This window comes from Protopterus annectens, chromosome 8.part0, assembly GCF_019279795.1.
Source record: "Protopterus annectens isolate FY-2018-M chromosome 8.part0, PAN1.0, whole genome shotgun sequence".
In the NCBI taxonomy this organism is placed as follows: Eukaryota; Metazoa; Chordata; order Ceratodontiformes; family Protopteridae; genus Protopterus; species Protopterus annectens.
In genome coordinates, this window is record NC_056741.1 from 71,574,467 (window position 1) to 71,594,635 (window position 20,169).

The following is a 20,169-nucleotide window of genomic DNA, read 5'->3' on the forward strand; positions in this document are numbered from 1 at the left end:
ATAACTATACATTTCTTGGCATTGAGCTTGAGCCCATGGCTCTGGCACCAACCATCTGTTTCTGTAAGGCCCTTTTGTAGAGTATCCACATCATTTGGGGATTCAATAATGGCTCCCAGTTTGCAGTCATCTGCAAACTTTGTTAGCCAGAGTCCCTTAGTGTTGGCCTGTACTTCAGAGAAGTAGATGCCAAACAAGAGTGGTCCCAGGACTGAACCCTGAGGTACTCCACTTGTCACTTGTCTGGAGCTGGATTTGGAGTCGGCTACTTTTACAGTGTGGGTTCTATCAGTAAGCCAGTTAGCAACCCATTGGGTGATGTAGGGATTAATGCCCAGCTTAGTAAGTTTATCTATGATTCCAGAGTGGGGGATGTGTCAAAGGCCTTGGCAAGGTCTAGATAGGCTGTGTGGACCACCTTACCCTTGTCCATGACTCTGGAGACTGATTCAAAGAAGTCAATCAGGTTCAGGAGACAAGATCGGCCCTTCACGAACCCAAACTGGGTGGGGTCCAGTGTTTGAAGGTTGCCAATATCTTTTTTTATAAGTTCCATGATAATACGCTCCATGGCCTTGCAGATAAGGCTTGTCAGACTGATGGGACGGTAGTTTCTGGGATCCAAGGTGGATCCCCCCTTGTGGAGTGAGATAACTGTAGCTCTGCGCCACTCAGTGGGCACGAAACCTGAGGTGAGGCTATGATTAAACATGACACTTAGGTGAGGTGCCAGTTCATATTGTAGTTCATGTAGTACACAGCTCGGGATGTCATCTGGTTCCATGGATGCTGTATTCTTAGCTTTGGATAGTGCGTTTTGTACCTGTGTGGCCGTTATTACTGGAATTTGGCAATCTTTTGGTATTGAGATGGGCCCTTTAGGGGGTGAGAGGAGGGTGAAGTTGGCACTAAATTGATCTGCCAGGATATTGGCAATATCCTTGGGATCAGTATATTTAATGCCATTCTGTTTTAGCTCAGAGCAGATCTGAGCATTGCCATTTAGATTCTTGACATAATTATAGAATGCCTTGTGGTTGTCTTTGGAATCTTTGGCAATTTTATTTTCGTAACTAGCTTTGGAGGATTTTATGAGGGATATCAGTTTCTTTCTGAGGCTGGTAAGGGAGTTTTTTGCATCCTGGGATTTTCCTCTTTTCTGCAACAGTTTCTTCCTTTTGTTGTAAAGTTTGTTTATTTCAGGAGACCACCAGATTGGTTTCCTTTTTTTGGATGAGAGCATCTTGGTGCTGTTTGGGATGGCACGATTCATGCATGAGTGGATGTGCTCATACAGTGCCTTAGTGTAGGATTCAGCAGTTGAACTTTCAGTTCCCATCTGCATGGGTGTCATGAAGTTTGTCACTTCTGACTTGAGTAGCGTGAAGTTGGCTTTGGAGAAGTTTTTTATGGAGATTTCCTTACTGGGGGGTGGGGGAGGGATGTGGATGTTAAGGGCGATTAGCTTATGGTCAGACCTGACTAATGAGGGGGTGACCATAGGTGTGGAGCATAGATTTCCCATGTTGGTAATGACCAAGTCTAGGATATCGCAGCCCCTGGTGGGACTATGGATTAGTTGATCCAGGGCATTGGAATTTATGAATTCCAAGAACCGTTGGGCAAAGGTGTTGGTACATGAGTAGTTTTCTCAGTTAATGGCAGGGTAGTTAAAATCATCCAGTATTAAGGTGTTTGGTTCTATCTTAATATTTTCCATTATGTTTAGAAAAGTGCAGTGAGAATCTTGGGGTATGGTGGGGGATCTGTTGCAAGCTATAGTTTAGATTGCAGTCTTACCTAGTGTTAGTTGCACCTGGAGAATTTCAGATGCATTGTGTTGGGCAACTAGCCTGGTGGTGTGAATATCCTTGGTGAATATTGGCACTCCTCCACCTTTAGTGTTTTGGTCCTGGTTTGGTGGCCGAAAAGTGTGGTAAGAGTTATAGACTGGTATTGCAGGGGTGCTCTCTGGAGCCTTGAACCAGGTCTCAGTTACTGCACAGATATCGATGTTTTCAATTTTTGGGAGTGCCTCGAGAGAGTGCATTTTGAGGTTTAGACTTCTAGCAGAATCATCTGCATCATCTGATACAGATATGGATGGAAACAATATATATCCATAGCTAATGCAGAATCACCTCTATCATCTGATAGAGATATGGATGGAAACAATATATTGTAGCTATTGGCTGTTTGGGCAGTTCTTTTTCCATCTCTTTCAATGTTCTGGTTTAAAAGCCACACTTGCACTTGTTTCCCACCTTTCCTGTAACTAGTCTAGTCCAGATACAGAGTTGCTGTATCCAGGACTGTTGGTAAGCTTCTGAGCCCCGCAAGCCTTTCTGTGTTGGAGGAAAGCCTTCTAGCTTATCAGTGGGAGTGGTAAGTACTAGGTAGCCTGTCTACCATGAGAGGAGAGGTTCTTGGCCCAGAAATTGTAGTTTATTGACCGTCTCATTCAACTTTCTGGTTTAAAAGACCACATCTGCGCTTGTTTCCCGTCTTTCCTGTAACTAACCTACTGGGTAACACTAGAAAGCCTTAAACTGATAAAAGCCTTCTAGCTTAGAAGAGAGACTTTGGAGTGATTAGGTATCAGTTTTCTGTACTTTCTTGCTGTACTTTGCTGTTTTCCGCCTAAACGCAGATTTTCCAGTGTTTATTGTAATTTAAAAGCTTGTTTTCTTCACATATTGTACTTATTTGACTGCCTGCACTTTTAAAAAGTTGTTTTTTGTTTAGATAATTTGTTTAACTGTTGTAGGCTACACACTAAAGTGTGATAGCCTTTTCTGATCGTTTGTAGTCATTTAATGCTGTTTTAAGGGTATTTTTAGTGTTTTTTCCTTATCTTTTCAAAAAAAAAAAAAATTCCTTGTTTCCCGCTTTTCTAAGGTAGTATAGTCCAGTTTTCAGGCTAGTGATGAATTCAGGGCGGTGATACTAGTTTCTGAGTATCCCATACATTACTTGGATAGAAGGAAGTTTCTCTGTTCACCTGTGAGAGAGGGGAGTTTTGAGCAACCTATCTGTCCTTGGAGGAGTGGTTCCAGACCAGAAGTTAGTAGTTTATTAGCCATTTTGGGCTAATTTCTCTTTCATTTCCCTACTATAACAACCACGTTTGCACAGTTTTGCGCACCGGGCAGTGCCGGTTAGCTACGGTTAAATTATTCCCGGCTCCACTAAGTCTCCTCTTCAGTTTTTCCTTTGAAACTAGTCTAACTCTCAACCTAAGCACTCAAAAAGCATCTTACAGCCCAGCACTTGCTCAGACCTAATAGCAAGCACTAATATACCCTGACACTGATTACTCAGCAGGGCAAGGCTCTTTATTCACCCCTCACCAACCAAGCGACTAAGCAGCTCACCCTACTATTCAGGCATGACCAAAGGGCAACTTTAGGTGCACTCTCCAGGCCAGCTGGTGAATCTGGGTATGCTGACACAATGTTACAACTGCCTCATGTACACAGACAACCCTCTCCCCCTACCACAAAACACTAACATATGTGAGAGATGCAATTATACAGCCAAACTGGAAGCTAAGCTGTCTCCACCCAAGACTGGAACAGACAGTCAAGAGGAGAAGGTTAACACTTGCACCACAACTCCAGCTGCACACAGACCTACTAAAACAGCACTGGCAAAAAATACACATAAATACACAAAATCATACTTGGAGGCTCTAAATAAAAACCTGCAAAAGCATCAGAGACCTCCAAAGTAGACACCCAAACAACCTGCACTTCCCGTCACAAGCCAGACAACACATAAAACACAAAATCAGTGTGCCACACAAATACAGCCCTTAAGGTGAAATAACATACCTAACACAGTAGTAATAGGTGCCTCTATAGTCAGGCACACTGATGTCCCACTCACTAGGCTGGACAAGCAGAAGGTTACTGTTAGCTGCCTGTCAGGAGCCAGAATCCACCACATAACACAAGCACTCAGGTCACTCCAGAACAAGTGCAAATATGACTCTGTCATTGTTCATGTTGGTGTGAATGACCTGAGATGTACCTCCCTGGACTACATGAAAAGAGACATGGAAGAGTTCTCTGATCATGTAGCCCAGGCTGGTATGACCCTGACCCTGAGTAGCATCCTGCCCTCACCAAGAATGATACCATGGTATAAAGAAAAAATGATCAATTTCAACAATTGGCTAAGCTTCTGGTGTCATTCAAAGGGGATCCAGTGTCTGTCAGCCTGGGATGACATGCTCGACAAGCCGTGTTGCTTTGCAAGAGATGGCTTGCACCTGTCACCCCTAGGCTTTCGAATACTGGGCAAGGCTCTTGCTGCCCCCATAGTGCCTTTTTTAGGCAAGGCTCAAAATTCAAACCCAACTCCGTAAACAGCACAATTAACAAAAAACTGAGGGCTATGCTACTCAAAGCCAGGAGTTTAAATCTCAAAATGCACATGCTCGAAGCACTCCTCAGTATGGAGAACGTCAACATCTGTGCAGTAACTGAAACCTGGTTCAAAGCTCCAGAGAGCACCCCAGCACTACCAACTCATACCACATGTTTCAGCCACAGAACACGGACCAAAACACAAAAGGAGGGGGGGTGTATCCATGTTCATCAAGCATACCTACACCTTCAGGTTAGTGGTGCAGCATGATATCTCTGAGATCATCTATGTGCAACTAACATCGAGCAAATCTGCAATGCAAATTGTGGCCTGCTACAGATCACCCTCCATGACCCAGGACCACCACTCCACCTTTCTGGAGACACTGGAAAACATGAAGGTCCTACCGAACACCCTGATAATGGACGATTTCAATTACCCTACCATTCACTGGGAAAACTACTCAAGTACAAATTCCCAGGCCCAGCACTTCCTGGAATTCAGAATGTCTCACAGCAATGGTTATTCCTCTCCACAAAGGAGGGGCCACAACTGACCCTGGTAACTATCACCCCATAAGCCTGACTAGCCTGGTCTGCAAGGCTATGGAGCGCATCATCATGGAACTCATTAACAAAGACACTGGGAACCTCCAAACACTTGACCCAACCCAGTTTGGCATTGTTAAGGGCAGATCATGCCTAATAAACCTGGTTGACTTCTTCGAGACAGTCACCAAGGCCATAGACGAGGGAAAGGTGGTTCACACAGCCTACCTTGACCTCACCAAGGCTTTCGACACCATTCCCCATTTGGGTATTACAGAAAAACTCACCAGCCTGAACATAAACCCCTACGTCATGAGATGGGTTGCCAACTGGCTTACATACAGAACTCACACAGTAAGAATAGCAGGCTCCAGGTCTGACTCTAAACCAGTCACAAGTGGTGTCCCACAAGGCTTGGTCCTGGGACCCCTACTGTTCGGCATATACTTCTCAGAAGTACAGGCAAACACAGGAAGACTATGGCTAACCAAGTTCACCGATGACTGCAAACTGGGAGCCATAACTGACTCTCCGGCTGACACGGACATCCTTCAAAAAGGCCTTACTGAGACGGACAGCTGGTGTCAAAGTCATGGCCTCAAGCTAAATGCCAAAAAATGCACAGTCATCCCATTTGGGAAAAACAGAACACCCACGAATTACCACATAGATGGCAGCCCCCTTAATACAGAAGAGGTAATAAGAGATCTGGGGACCCTGGTAGATAGTAATCTCTCCTTTGACAATCATATTGCCAAAGTAGTTAGGAAATCCTTCTATGTGGCCCATCTAATTACTAAAGGGTTCACATCTAGAAATAAAGAGGTTATAGTGCCCCTCTACTCATCACTAATTAGACCCATCATAGAGTACAATGCCCCATTTGAGATGTACCTCACAAGACACTTCCAACAGCTGGAAAGACCACAAAAGTACCTCACCAAGAGGATTACTGGCCTCAAACATATGTCCTATGCAGCCTGACTGAAAAAACTCCAGCTGTACTCAGTGACATATCCCTTACTCAGAGGTGATCTCTGCCTGACTTAAAAAGCCATGTCCAACTCAGAATTGATAGACATGCTCCACCTAAAGAAATCCAAGTCACTACAAGCCACACGCTCTAGTGAGATAAACCTCGCCACAACAATAAACAGAACATGCTGGAGGGATAGATTCCTGTCACAGAGACTCCCCATGCTTTGGAACAAAATTCCAAATTACATCAGGCAGAGCCCCTCACTAACACTCTTCAAGAGAAACCTTGACGAGTGGATGGGTAACAGAAAATAGACCCCTGGGATCACTTCATTGGCTCTGTTTGACAGAGTATCAGTTAATTAATCAATGGGGTGGGGAAAGCCGACACACTCTCGCTAGGCTTATAAATGCCCTCGGGCAGATAGCCTAGTACCTACCTATGAACCTATATATCCATAGCTAATGCAGAATCACCTGTATCATCTGATACAGATATGGATGGAAACAATATATATCCATAGCTAATGCAGACTCACCCGTATCATCTGATACAGATATGGATGGAAACAATATCTATCCATAGCTAATGCAGAATCACCTGTATCATCTGATACAGATGTGGATGGAAACAATATATATCCACAGTTAATGCAGAATCACATGTATCATCTGAAGTCTGTTTGCAGAGACAAATGACTTCAGCAAGTTGTATGTTCACTGACTGATTTACAGACACTCTCTGATGCTAAATCATACAGCAGTAGTTGGGATAACATTCAGGGGGATATAAGCAATATTAGGATGTCTTAGCATTTATGTTATTTCTTGCGGTGATATACAGTCAGGACCGCATAACAGGTCATTTTTCCAATACTGTTGTTTTTACTGCCTTATTTCTGTGTAATGTTAGTAGTTGTGCTGTGTACCCTATCATGACAGTCATATTTGTGATGCACCTGTCACTGACTGCAATAATATCTGAGATGCATCCTACATTACTGAGGTGAAATTGTTAGTTGTGTTCAGATGTGCATGTAACTGTGGCAGACCTATTATTTTAGTACCAGAGTTATGGCACATTGTTTATTTTTCTTTAGTTTTTGTATGATTTTTTTTGTGTTTTTACCAAGTGTATTTATAATGTTTATTATATGTATTTAAATGTGGTACTTGCGTAATGCATGATAATTGTTTATTTTTCGACTCTCGAGTTCTTTGAATTTTGTACGTTAACAAACTTAAATGTTTCAAGAAGCACTACTTGTTACCCTGAATAGTTAATAATGATCTAATTTGATTTTAATTGATCAATTAGTTCATTTACTTGTTTTAAATATGTGGATTCAGCAATGCTTCTGGTTTTGTCTGAAGAAGGTGAGGCAAGGTCCTTGCCGAAAGCGCTCACATTATTAAACGTTCTTTTATTATTTTTTAGCCCGCTCTTATTGTGTTCTTTCGCCTTTTTAAGAGTTTATTTATTTGTTTTCGTGTTTTTTTGTGGTTCATCAGTTTTCGGATGGTGAACGGAACCGGAGCGGCTTCACCTAATTTGTTTTTACAAGAAACGATTCCTACTGAGAGTCAAGATAACGCTACTGGAAATCTCACTGCCCTGGTTCAAGCTCTTTTAGGGCGGGTAGATGCTTTAACTCAAAAAGTTGAAGCTTCCGGCCTCAACAGGACACACCATTCTAATGTTTTAGCCAGCAGACCTGTGGATATTAACAGCAGCAGTACGAATAATATTACATCTGGGGAAAGTGCCAGCATTAGTCCTAATCACATTAGACCCAGGGAAGTGACCATAAGTCCTGGCAACACTGCACGAGCTGGTAACAACATTTCTTTGGATAATTTCCACACAAATGTTTCAAACAATACTGCATTGAATACTAATGTAGCAATACCGCTTCTTTACAATGAAGCATCTGGCCAAGAAGCGTGTTTGCCTTGTATGGCATCTTTTCTTACTAAAAAGAACTTTTTTGGAAAAACAAATGATAATAACTTCCAAGTTGATGTTGACAGTGAGCAGGCTGGTAATATTTTATCTAATAATATTATTGAATTTGACTTAAAGTTGTTTACATGCAGAAAGTTGCAACTAGAGGTTGCTTACCTTGAAGAATGCATTGACAAAAAAATCATACCGAAAGAACTTCGTCAATGGTGCTACCCTTCTGGTTTAGTAGAGAATTCTACTTTCCATCGTGAACTTATTGATCTGTTCGATCGACAGGGGCTTGAATTTGTAAAGTCCCTCGTCAACTTTTATAATATAGATATAGGTAACCTAAAATCTGATTTGGAGAGACTTGAACATATTATCAAGAGTCATAAGGACTTTCCTAGATACAAATATGAATACTGCAGGGTGTTTACTAGTATTGAGGCAACAATGGACAAATTGTTAGTCACCAAGAAGAGAAAGATAGCCCGAGATTTAAAAGATTACTCTAACAACAGGGCTTATCCTAAACCTCCACCTGTAATGTCCAATACTATAATGACCAATTTAGAGACCCACAATGATAATGACAATGTTAATCGAAGTGAAGGAATTCATGTTCCCTCTCACAGTACTTCTTCGAATTCTAACGAGGAAGTCCAACCTTTAAGGCGAAGTGAAAGACTTATCAATAACAACAATAATAGTAACAACGGAGCGAATAATACTAATAGCAATAATAATTCAAATATGCGTTTCAACAACAACGCCAACGGCAATGATGGACAGAATCAGCGGGGTTTTCGTGTAAATACCAATGCCCAGCAAACCAATTGGCGGAACAATCGGAACTAACCCCAAAAGAGAAACAAAAGGAGGCAGAGGAGGAGATAGTCCTGGACACTAACTTTGGCTCTGTTCCTTGTATACATACTAGTTCTGGGGGCGATTTTAAGATTTACAATTATACCATCTTAGACGTCCCCCAGGAAATGGTTGATTTTTTTATCCAAAGGATTAACATTCATTCCAGATAAGCATATGGACCTAGTCAAGACTATTATCGACTTGAAACTTTTTGTCCGTAAGTTGAACTTGAACTTGCTCTTGGGAGAAAGTTCCAGTATGGTTAATATCATCAGAGTTTCAAGTTTGTTTAACCCCCCTTTGCATCCAAGTTTACATGTTTTTGAAAAAACGTGCAAAATGGATATTAGGGCTATTTACAATAATAAGAGGAAGTGTCAACTTTAGTAACAACATCAGCCCTCTTGAATTTGATTTCTTAAATTTGTTAAAGGGTTGTAACATAAGGGTTATGAAGCCCGACAAAGGTGGGGGACTGGTGTTTATGGACCATTGCACATATGTTGAAAGCATGTTTAAACATCTTAATACAATGGTTTATACCAAAGTCACAATAAATGAAGTCAATTTAGCGTATAAAAAGATTAGGTCCATTTTAGGTGACTTATTTTTGGAAGGTTTTATAGATAAGGACCTCCACCAGTAACTGACTATGATAGCACCAATAACACCAGTTCTTTTTGGCAGCCCCAAGATACATAAAACCATCAATAACCCCCCTTTCCGGCCTATTGTTGATGGCCGGAGGTCTATTACTTATGGTTGTGCCAAATATATTGACAGTGTTTTAAAACCACTCGTAGAGAGTGAGCCCCAAATTTGTAAAGATTCACGGGGTTTTTTGAAAAATATTAATGAATTAGAATATGAACAAGATGTTTATTTTCTCACCATTGATATTAAAGATCTGTACACTGTTATTGCGCAAATAATCGGGCTAGAATGGATAAGGGACTTTTTATTTTCTAAAAAGTGAATGATAACATCATTTATTTAGGTTCATAGGTTCATAGGTTCATACTAGGCTATCTGCCCAAAGGCATTTATAAGCCTAGCCCATAGTTATGTGGCTTTCGCCACCCCTTTAGTTTGAAAAAAACTATGCCTATTATTTTGCTGTGCCTCTGTCAAGCAGTGACACTGAAGTAATCCCTGGGGTATATCTGCGATCTCCCATCCATTGGTCAAGATTCCTCTTGAACAAGGCCAGTGAGGTGCTCTGCCTCACATGTACTGGGATTTTGTTCCACAGCATAGGGAGTCTCTGGGTGATGAATCTGTCCCTCCAGCATGTTCTATTAATAACCGTGTCAAGGTTTAAGTCTCCCGCCCTTGTGGTTCTGAGGGATCTAGATTTTTTGAGGTGAAGCATATTCATCAAATCTGGGTTTGACATGGCCTTATATGTCAGGCACAGGTCACCTCTGAGCAAGCGGTATGCGACTGAATAGAGCTGGAGTTCTTTCAGTCTGGCAGCATAAGACATATTTTTGAGACCCTTTATCCTTTTGGTGAGGAACTTTTGGGGCCTTTCCAGCTGCTGCAGGTGTCGGGTCAGATACATTCCGAATGGGGCATTGTACCTCCAGCACGTTCTATTAATAACCGTGTCAAGGTTTAAGTCTCCCGCCCTTGTGGTTCTGAGGGATCTAGATTTTTTGAGGTGAAGCATATTCATCAAATCTGGGTTTGACATGGCCTTATATGTCAGGCACAGGTCACCTCTGAACAAGCGGTATGTGACTGAATAGAGCTGGAGTTCTTTCAGTCTGGCAGCATAAGACATATTTTTGAGACCCTTTATCCTTTTGGTGAGGAACTTTTGGGGCCTTTCCAGGTGTCGGGTCAGATACATTCCGAATGGGGCATTGTACTCAATCATAGGTCTAATGAGTGATGAGTACAGGGGGACGATGACCTCCCTAGATCTAGATGTGAATCCCTCCATGATCAGGTGGGCAATGTAGAAGGTTTTCCTAACTACTTTGGCAACATGAGTGTCAAACGAAAGGTTACTGTCAACCTGGGTCCCCAGATCCCTGATGACTTCTTCTGTGCTCAGTGGATTGCCACCTATATGGTAGCTAGGGGTAACCTTGTTTTTCCCGAAGGGTATGACTATGCATTTCTTGGCGTTTAACTTTAGGCCATGGTTCTGGCACCAGTTATCCGTTTCTGTGAGGCCCTTCTGAAGGATATCTGTGTCAGATGTGTTTTCGACTATGGCCAGTTTGCAGTCATCTGCAAACTTTGTCAGCCATAACCCTCCTGTGTTTGCTTGTACTTCAGAAAAGTAGATGCCAAACAAGAGTGGTCCCAGGACTGAGCCCTGTGGGACACCACTTGTGACAGGCTTTGAGTCTGACATGGCGCCAGCAACTCTGACCCTGTGGGTTCTGTCACTTAGCCAGTTTGCAACCCATCTTGTGATGTATGGGTTTACATTTAAGCTGATGAGTTTATCGATGATACCCGAGTGGGGTATTGTGTCGAAGGCCTTTGCCAGGTCAAGGTAGGCTGTATGGACTGCCTTGCCCTCATCAATGGCCTTGGTGACTGTTTCGAAAAAGTCAACCAAGTTTAAGAGGCATGATCTGCCTTTGACAAAGCCAAACTGGGATGGATCCAAAGTCTGCAAGTTCCCTATGTCTTTATTTATGAGTTCCATTATGATCTTCTCCATGGCTTTGCAGATAAGGCTTGTCAAGCTAATGGGACAGTAATTTCCAGGGTCGGTGGAGGCACCGCCCTTATGAAGTCGGACCACAGTCGCCATGCGCCACTCCTTGGGTATGTATCCTGAGGTGAGGCTAAGATTAAACAGCTGTCCTAACTGTGGGTTTAATTCCTCATTGAGTTCGTGGAGCACACAGCTGGGGACACCATCCGGTCCCATGGATGCTGTGTTTTTTGCCTTGGAGAGAGCAGTTCTTACCTGGGCGTTGGAGATGTTTGGGGGGCTACAATCCTCTGGTATAGATATCTCTCCTTTTGGGGGGGGAGTTTGCACTGAACCTGTCAGCCAGTATGTTGGCAATGTGTGTAGGTTCAGTAATCTTCACATCATTTTGAACTAATTCTGAGCATATCTGGGAGTTTCCTCCTAGGTTTCTAACATAGCTAAAGAAGGCCTTATGATTGTCTTTTGAGTCCTTGGCGATTTTTCTCTCAAAATTTGCCTTGGATGATTTTATGAGAGCTCTTAGTTTTTTACTTATAATGATCAAAGGTGTCTTACCTTTCAAGGATTTTGCTCTATCTTGTAGTAGCTTCCTCCTTTTGTTGTAGAGCTTGTTTATGGCTGGGGTCCACCAGACTGGACGCTTGCCTTTGGTACAAAGAGTCTTAGTTTTGTTTGGGATTGCCTGATCCATGCAGTCCTGTAGGTGCTGGTAGAAGGCATTTGTAAGTGATTCAGTGGTTTGAGTAATATTTACCACTGGCTCAGGGTTCTTAAAGGAGACCACACTAGTTTTTAGAAGTGTGAAGTCGGCTTTTGAGAAGTTTTTCACTGTGGTCTTTTTTATTTCAGGTGGGGGCGGGGTGAGGACCTCCAGTTATTAGAGTTGGTTTTAACAAACAACTTTATGGTTTTTGAAGGTCAATTCTATCTGCAAAAAAAGTGTTGCTATGGGTTCGCCTTGTGGCGGAAGTTTTGCGAATGCAGTCATGGCACTCTGGGAGAACAACTATTTGTTTACTAACTCCTTGTTTAGGGATAATGTTACCTGGTACACTAGGTACCAGGATGACATGTTTTGTATATGGAAAGGAGATAAGGTTCTTATACCTCCCTTCATTAACAGTATTTCACAAACTACAACTTTTTTGGAGTTCTTACGCCTTAAGTGAGAGTTCAATAAATTATTTGGATATTCTTTTGATTAATAAAAAGTAACAGAAATAACGAACAGAATTGCCAAAAGTGGCTGACACAGATCCCCCGGACTCGAGCAGTGAAGATAACCAAGCGAAGACCAAGTTCTTCCTTTTTCACACAGGTTTATTGTAAAAACACGCCAACAAACAGGATACAGAACTGATTTCAATGGTTAAGCGCTTTCATCTGGAATACCAGATTTCATCAGAACCATTTGCTTCCACATTCCATTTCCTTTTATACCAAATTTGGCACCAAAATGAAATAAAATTTTTACTTACAATAAGTGTTTAAAAAACCTATATATAATAATAATTATTACATATAAACAACTGTATTTAATAAAAAATCTGCATTAAATTTTATAAAAAGATCGTACATGCTTTTAGTATAAGAACTAAATCTATTCTACTAATATACATAGCTAATACTAAAAACTCTACAAAAATACTAGTCATAGTACACCTGTTCCATAACTTAATCTATTTACAAGTGTGTTTTTTATATATACTACATACTACATGAATACCTCTATTACACAATCCCTATGTCTTATTCAAAATCAGAGGAATTACATGAAGTGAATAGCCAAACAGGATTCTATCTATTCTAAAACTAAAAAAGGTTTTAAACTGATGTGATCATTGATCCCTGGTGGAGAAGTGGCATCTAAACATATTTGCCACTTACTCTCCATCCAGGCCAAATATGTTTTCCAGTTACTTCCTCGATCACTCACTTCAACTTGGTCAATAATGGCAAAATTAAAGGTGTGATCGCTACCTTTATCTATTATATGTCTACTCAATGCGTTCTTAGAATCTCCTTTTTTGATTCTATACAGGTGCTCATATATACGCGTCTTAAATTTTCTCTCGGTCTTTCCTATATAATACGCGGAGCACTTAACACAAGTAGCTATATAAACAATACGCTGTGTGTTGCAATTTCCTTTCTTAGGGAATACTATGGATCTAGTAATGTTCTTCAACCTAATCCTTACATTGGTGTTGATATTTTTACATTGACTACAAGTACCACAACACGTTGTTCCCCTCTTACTTATACCATTCCGACCCTTTTTTCCATTTTCAATCATCCTTTTCAAATTATTTCCTGTTTTAAATACAGTTAATGGTTTTGTTCCTATTATATGGCCAATAGATACTGAAGTTGATATCAATTCCCAATGTTTTTTCAAAATTTCTATCACTATATTAGTATAGGGGTTGAACCTTATAATACATACTCTGTTGTCACGAACTGTATTAATATTAGTACTTATCGTACTTCCTTTGCCTAACAAAGGTTCATATTTATGTCCCCATTCTGTCTTAACATATGATATAATATTTTCTAACATAGTTTTGGGGTATCCTCTATCATAAAATAATTTGAATACTACATCCAATTCACTTGTCATAAGCTCCTTGGAGGATGACATTCTGGCTACACGTATACTTTGGCCCTTTACCACGTTTCGAAAAATGTGTGCTGGATGACAACTACTGAAATGTATGTAGTCATTAGAAAACGTGGGTTTTCTGTAAATCTTTGACGCAAACCCCTTCCCTGTATTACTTATCCACGTATCTAAATATGCTATTCCTACTTTGTCATATTGATATGTAAATTTCAAGAATTCCATAGTTTTATTGAGGTATTCAATAAAAACTGGGATTTTCTCAACTGGACCTTTCCATATAATAAACATATCATCCAGGAACCTTGTATACAATCCAATGTATTGGTAATATTCACTGGGAAATATAAACATATTCTCCCACTCGAGCATAACCAAATTTGCGAAAATGGGGGCACATGAGGCTCCCATAGCAACTCCACGTGTTTGTTTGAAGTATTCCCCTGAGTGGAAGATATAATTATGATCGAGAACAAGCCCCATCATGTCCATAATTAAATTTATTTTATCCCAACTACAACCTGAATATTTGATCATACTATTGTAGAAATATTCCACTCCCGTATTCGCAGGTATACTGGAAAACAAGTCTTGTACATCCACTGTAAGGAAGACAAAGTTTTCTTCCCAAACCTCCATGGTTAATTTACTCAAAAAATCCCATGAATCTTTCACTATGTGATCCACTTTTGTATATATTTGTTTCATCCAATGATCAATTGCAACCCCTAGCTTAAAGGTTTTCGATTTTGAACCTGATATTATTGGCCTAAAGGGCGGATGTTCCAAATTTTTGTGTATCTTTGGTATCCCTATAATATGGGACAATATAGGAAATTCATTCCTTAAATACTCATATAGTTCACTAGTTATTCTATTATCTAGTAAATATTCCTCAAATACTAGATCAATCCTTCTATGTCCAATATTGATTTGATTCTGGGATACCTGTTCATAGTTACCTGATTCATATAGGATTTTATGTATTTCATTTTGATATGTTTGGCTGTCAAAAATCACAATCCCTCCACCCTTATCGGGCTTCATTATTCTGATCTCATCATTCATTATAAGATTTTCCAAACATTTTCTTTCTTCCTTGTTTAAATTGTCACCAGAAGCAGATGAGTCGACTCTATTTGTTTTTATATCTCTATACAAAGTGTATAAGTCCTTGCATACCATTTTCTCATACAGAGCAATTTGTGTGTTCATGACAGGGATATATGTACTTTTCTTAACTAATTTCTTGCTATTCATGTTAACATTTCCCTTTTTTAAATCATCATTGAACTGTACAGCTAAATTTAATCTTCTACAAAAAAGTTTAACTTCCTTAATTGCATCAAAGATATCAAAATGTACAGTAGGAATAAATTTCATTCCCTTACTAAACAATGTAATAATTTCGTCCGTAACATGAACTTGTGTATAATTGTATACTTTAAATCCTTCAACACTATGTATGCTAGGATACCTCACTATTCTCTCCACAGACTTAGAAGTAAAGGAACCATTTATTTTTTCCTTCTCACTATAATTATTGTATTCCGTAGATTGTTTAAGTGGAGAAAAAGATGTATATGTGGAATCATTTCCACTTAATACAACTTCAGTTAATCTGGCCTTATTTTTTATTAATATCTCCTTTGCCATCTTTTGGGTGCCGGATAGTATCGCCCCCCTTGAAAATTTTCATCTTCATTCATCCTATACTTCCTTCTTCTTCCTTTAGTGTGTACTGGTTCAAATTCTCCTTCTTCATCTTGTTCATATTGAGGCCAAATATACGCTCTTCCTATCCTGTACATTTCTAAGTCACGTTCAGTTTTATTCATTTTTCTGTTGTATACATTATGCACCTTACTTTTTGCATTGTTAAACTGTTTAGAAGACAAGTCATACCACTCTACAAAGTTCACATCTTGTATAATGGATTCATTTAATACTTCTACCTCCTGTAATAAAACATTGATTTTTTCCCCATTACATTTAATAAGTGCCTTCATGTAGGTATAACCAAACTCATCAAACATCTTGTTAAACATTTGCTCAATTTTAGAAGTATATTTTATACCCAAAGGTAATTTAAAGAATCTCAATCCTTTAGGTACCACTTGTAACAATAAACATTTTTCAAGGTATGCATTATCAATTCTCACACTCCTCAGTTGTATCAATTTTTTCCCCAGCGAATAAATTCTAGCCTTTACATCTTCATTTATTACATTTTGTTCATGCACATGATGTTTTTGCTTATATTCACTTATATTTTTCCCCACAAAATCATCCTCTTCGGCTAAAAAATCATTCAATACATTAGATACATTTGTAACATGTTCCCGACAATCCCTTTTTTGGGTAAACATCAATTTAGGACTAGATATTTGCTCAATGTTTACAGTACCTTTGTTTTTAGCATTTGCTTTCCTAGCAATTGCTGAATAAGTCCGTAATGGTTCACGCTGATGTTTTGGACGTGCCCCCATTCTTATATTCTCACTATTAGTGTGAAATAAGCTGAAGTCAAATGTAAAGTCAGCCTCCACTGACACATTTGCATTTTCATCCCTAATATCCAAGTTATGTTGATCGTTGGTTGTTATCCCTTCACACTGTCCGTTAGAGATTTCACTAACATCACTATTAACTTCTACAAGCACCGCTTCCACATGCGATGTCTTGGTATTAGTTTTTAATGTTTTTTGCGGATTCCCCGCCTGCCGTTACAGCTTCAGTTAACTTCTGAACAAGTTCAAGTAATCTATTTACGTCGCCTTGAAGCGACATCACTTCAGACCGGAGCGAACAGTATTCTTCACGACTCAATGGAGTCCCAAGAGAATCCACCTCTGCCATCACACAACTAGTAAAAAGTAACAGAAATAACGAACAGAATTGCCAAAAGTGGCTGACACAGATCCCCCGGACTCGAGCAGTGAAGATAACCAAGTGAAGACCAAGTTCTTCCTTTTTCACACAGGTTTATTGTAAAAACACGCCAACAAACAGGATACAGAACTGATTTAAATGGTTAAGCGCTTTCATCTGGAATACCAGATTTCATCAGAACCATTTGCTTCCACATTCCATTTCCTTTTATACCAAATTTGGCGCCAAAATAAAATAAAATTTTTACTTACAATAAGTGTTTAAAAAACCTATATATAATAATAATTATTACATATAAACAACTGTATTTAATAAAAAATCTGCATTAAATTTTATAAAAAGATCGTACATGCTTTTAGTATAAGAACTAAATCTATTCTACTAATATATATAGCTAATACTAAAAACTCTACAAAAATACTAGTCATAGTACACCTGTTCCATAACTTAATCTATTTACAAGTGTGTATTATACTACATACTACATGAATACCTCTATTACACAATCCCTATGTCTTATTCAAAATCAGAGGAATTATATGAAGTGAATAGCCAAACAGGATTCTATCTATTCTAAAACTAAAAAAGGTTTTAAACTGATGTGATCATTGATCCCTGGTGGAGAAGTGGCATCTAAACATATTTGCCACTTACTCTCCATCCAGGCCAAATATGTTTTCCAGTTACCTCCTCGATCACTCACTTCAACTTGGTCAATAATGGCAAAATTAAAGGTGTGATCGCTACCTTTATCTATTATATGTCTACTCAATGCGTTCTCAGAACCTCCTTTTGATTCTATACAGGTGCTCAAATATACGCGTCCGGGGGATCTGTGTCAGCCACTTTTGGCAATTCTTTTGATTAATGACAAGGTTAATGGTAGATATAAAAGTGTTATATATAGGAAACCTACCTATTCTAACACTTTTTTACATTTTTCTAGCAGCCATCCATACTATCAGAAAAAGGCCGTTGTTAAAGGCCAAATGGTTAGGGCTGCTAGAATGATTTCTGATAACCTCGATTTTAAGTCTGAATGTGAACAGCTTCAGAATATGTTTTTGAATAGAGGGTATCCTGGACATATGGTGATTAATATTAAGAAGGAAGTTGTTTTTAAAGGAAGCGTGGGTCACTTTAAACCTTTACTGACCGGAAGAAGGTTTATTCCTACGGTCAATTTAAGGGATCAGGATTGTTTACTTAATGATGAATTGCTACAGGGAAATCGTATTTTGAGAACATATCAAATTAGTTTTTTATGTACTTTTTCTCTCGACTCCCATCTAATTAGAAATATTTTTAATAAAAATTGGGATATTATTAACAGTGATGAAACTTTGTTCAAGTCCTTAGGTATGAAACCTAAAATTACGTATAGGAGAGGCACTAACCTTAAAGCCATTTTAGAGAAACACATTTGAACAGACCTAAGGACATGTTTAAATGTGGAGCCTGTGCACAATGCAAACACATTATGGCTATTAACCAACTTCGTATCAGTGACAGAATTTATAAAATCAATTTTAGATACAATTGTGACACCAAGAGTGTCACATATGCTGCTTTATGCAACCAATGCAACTGTTATTACATCAGAAAAACTGAGAGGAAGTTTAGACAGCGTATATACAAGCATTGTTACGCTATAAATAAAAAAGATATCAACAACGCACTAGCTAAACATTGCATAGAACACCCTGGTCATAGTTTTTAATTTGCAATTCTACAACACAGGCCTAGTGATATTAGAGGAGGTCCTTGGCAAATCCAACTAGAAATTTACGAACTAATATGGCAAATTAGAACAAGAGCATATGTGTTTCCATGATTGAATGAACATCTGTCTATTAAATGTTTTCTACGGTTATTAGCACTTAAAAGATGATCATCATTGTATTATGTCTTATATTTAAGTACATTATTCTTATATATAAATTTATATTATAATAAGATTTAACAACATCATCTTTAGTTTTATACATTTGTACAGGTTTTCGAAAATGTAGTTAATTTCTATAGGAATTTATTTTAGGTTTATTAAGTATAAACACCCTTGATTTCATCAGGTCAATATCTAGCATTATATTTAATATGCTCTAATTTTAAGAATGGAAGTTTTACGTTGTAAAAGGTTTTGAGATTTCCAATATTTTTCTTTAGTTTTTGTATGAGGTTTTATTGTGGCTTTACCAAGTGTATTTATAATGTTTATTATATGTATTTAAATGTGGTACTTGCGTAATGCATGATAATTGTTTATTTTTCGACTCTCGAGTTCTTTGAATTTTGTACGTTAACAAACTTAAATGTTTCAAGAAGCACTACTTGTTACCTTGAATAGTTAATAATTATCTAATTTGATTTTAATTGATCAATTAGTTCATTTACTTGTTTTAAATATGTGGATTCAGCAATGCTTCTGGTTTTGTCTGAAGAAGGTGAGGCAAGGTCCTTGCTGAAAGTGCTCACATTGTTAAATGTTCTTTTATTATTTTTAGCCGGCTCTTATTGTGTTCTTTTGCCTTTTAAGAGTTTATTTACATTGTTTATGTGTTTAGCTCTTACTCATCATAATATTCACTGATGTGGGTGCAAATCCCCCCTCTGCATACATGACCTGTAAAAAGCTGTTGAATGGTTTGAAAGCTCTGCCCATTCATGCTGATAATGTTAGGGCATCTGGATCAGCTCTTAAAACATGTTTTTAATGCTCATTCTGATTATCTGTACATGACAGTGATATACACATCACTGATTGTTTTGTATAGCTATGCAATGTAAATGAGAGGTGAACCATTCAATTGACATATGCTTTTAACAATGTCATGTAAATATGTGAACTCTGCAGGAAATCTAAGATGTGCATATCACCCTGTCTTCTAACTGTTGAACTGCAATAGGAGAGAGAATTTCTCACACAGAGAAAATGAGATTATAATAGAGCCTCTGCGCCAGCATGGCTGCAACCTGCATGGATGGATGGATGATATTGTGTGGAGCAATCCAGTGTGCAAAGATCTGACACAGATGATAAATGCTGTTCATAGGTTTGTAGGTGTTAACTAGGCTAACAACCACAAGGGCCTTTTTAAGCCTAGCCATGCATCCCAAATCTCTGACAAGTTCTGATACCCTTGATAAGTGTAAGCGCCAGGTTCTTGGCGTCGGATCCGTTGAATTCCTGCTATTGTGCGAATGCACAACCTAATTCCCAGCACCATCTCTAACTAAACAGCAAAAATAGTGTCTTTAA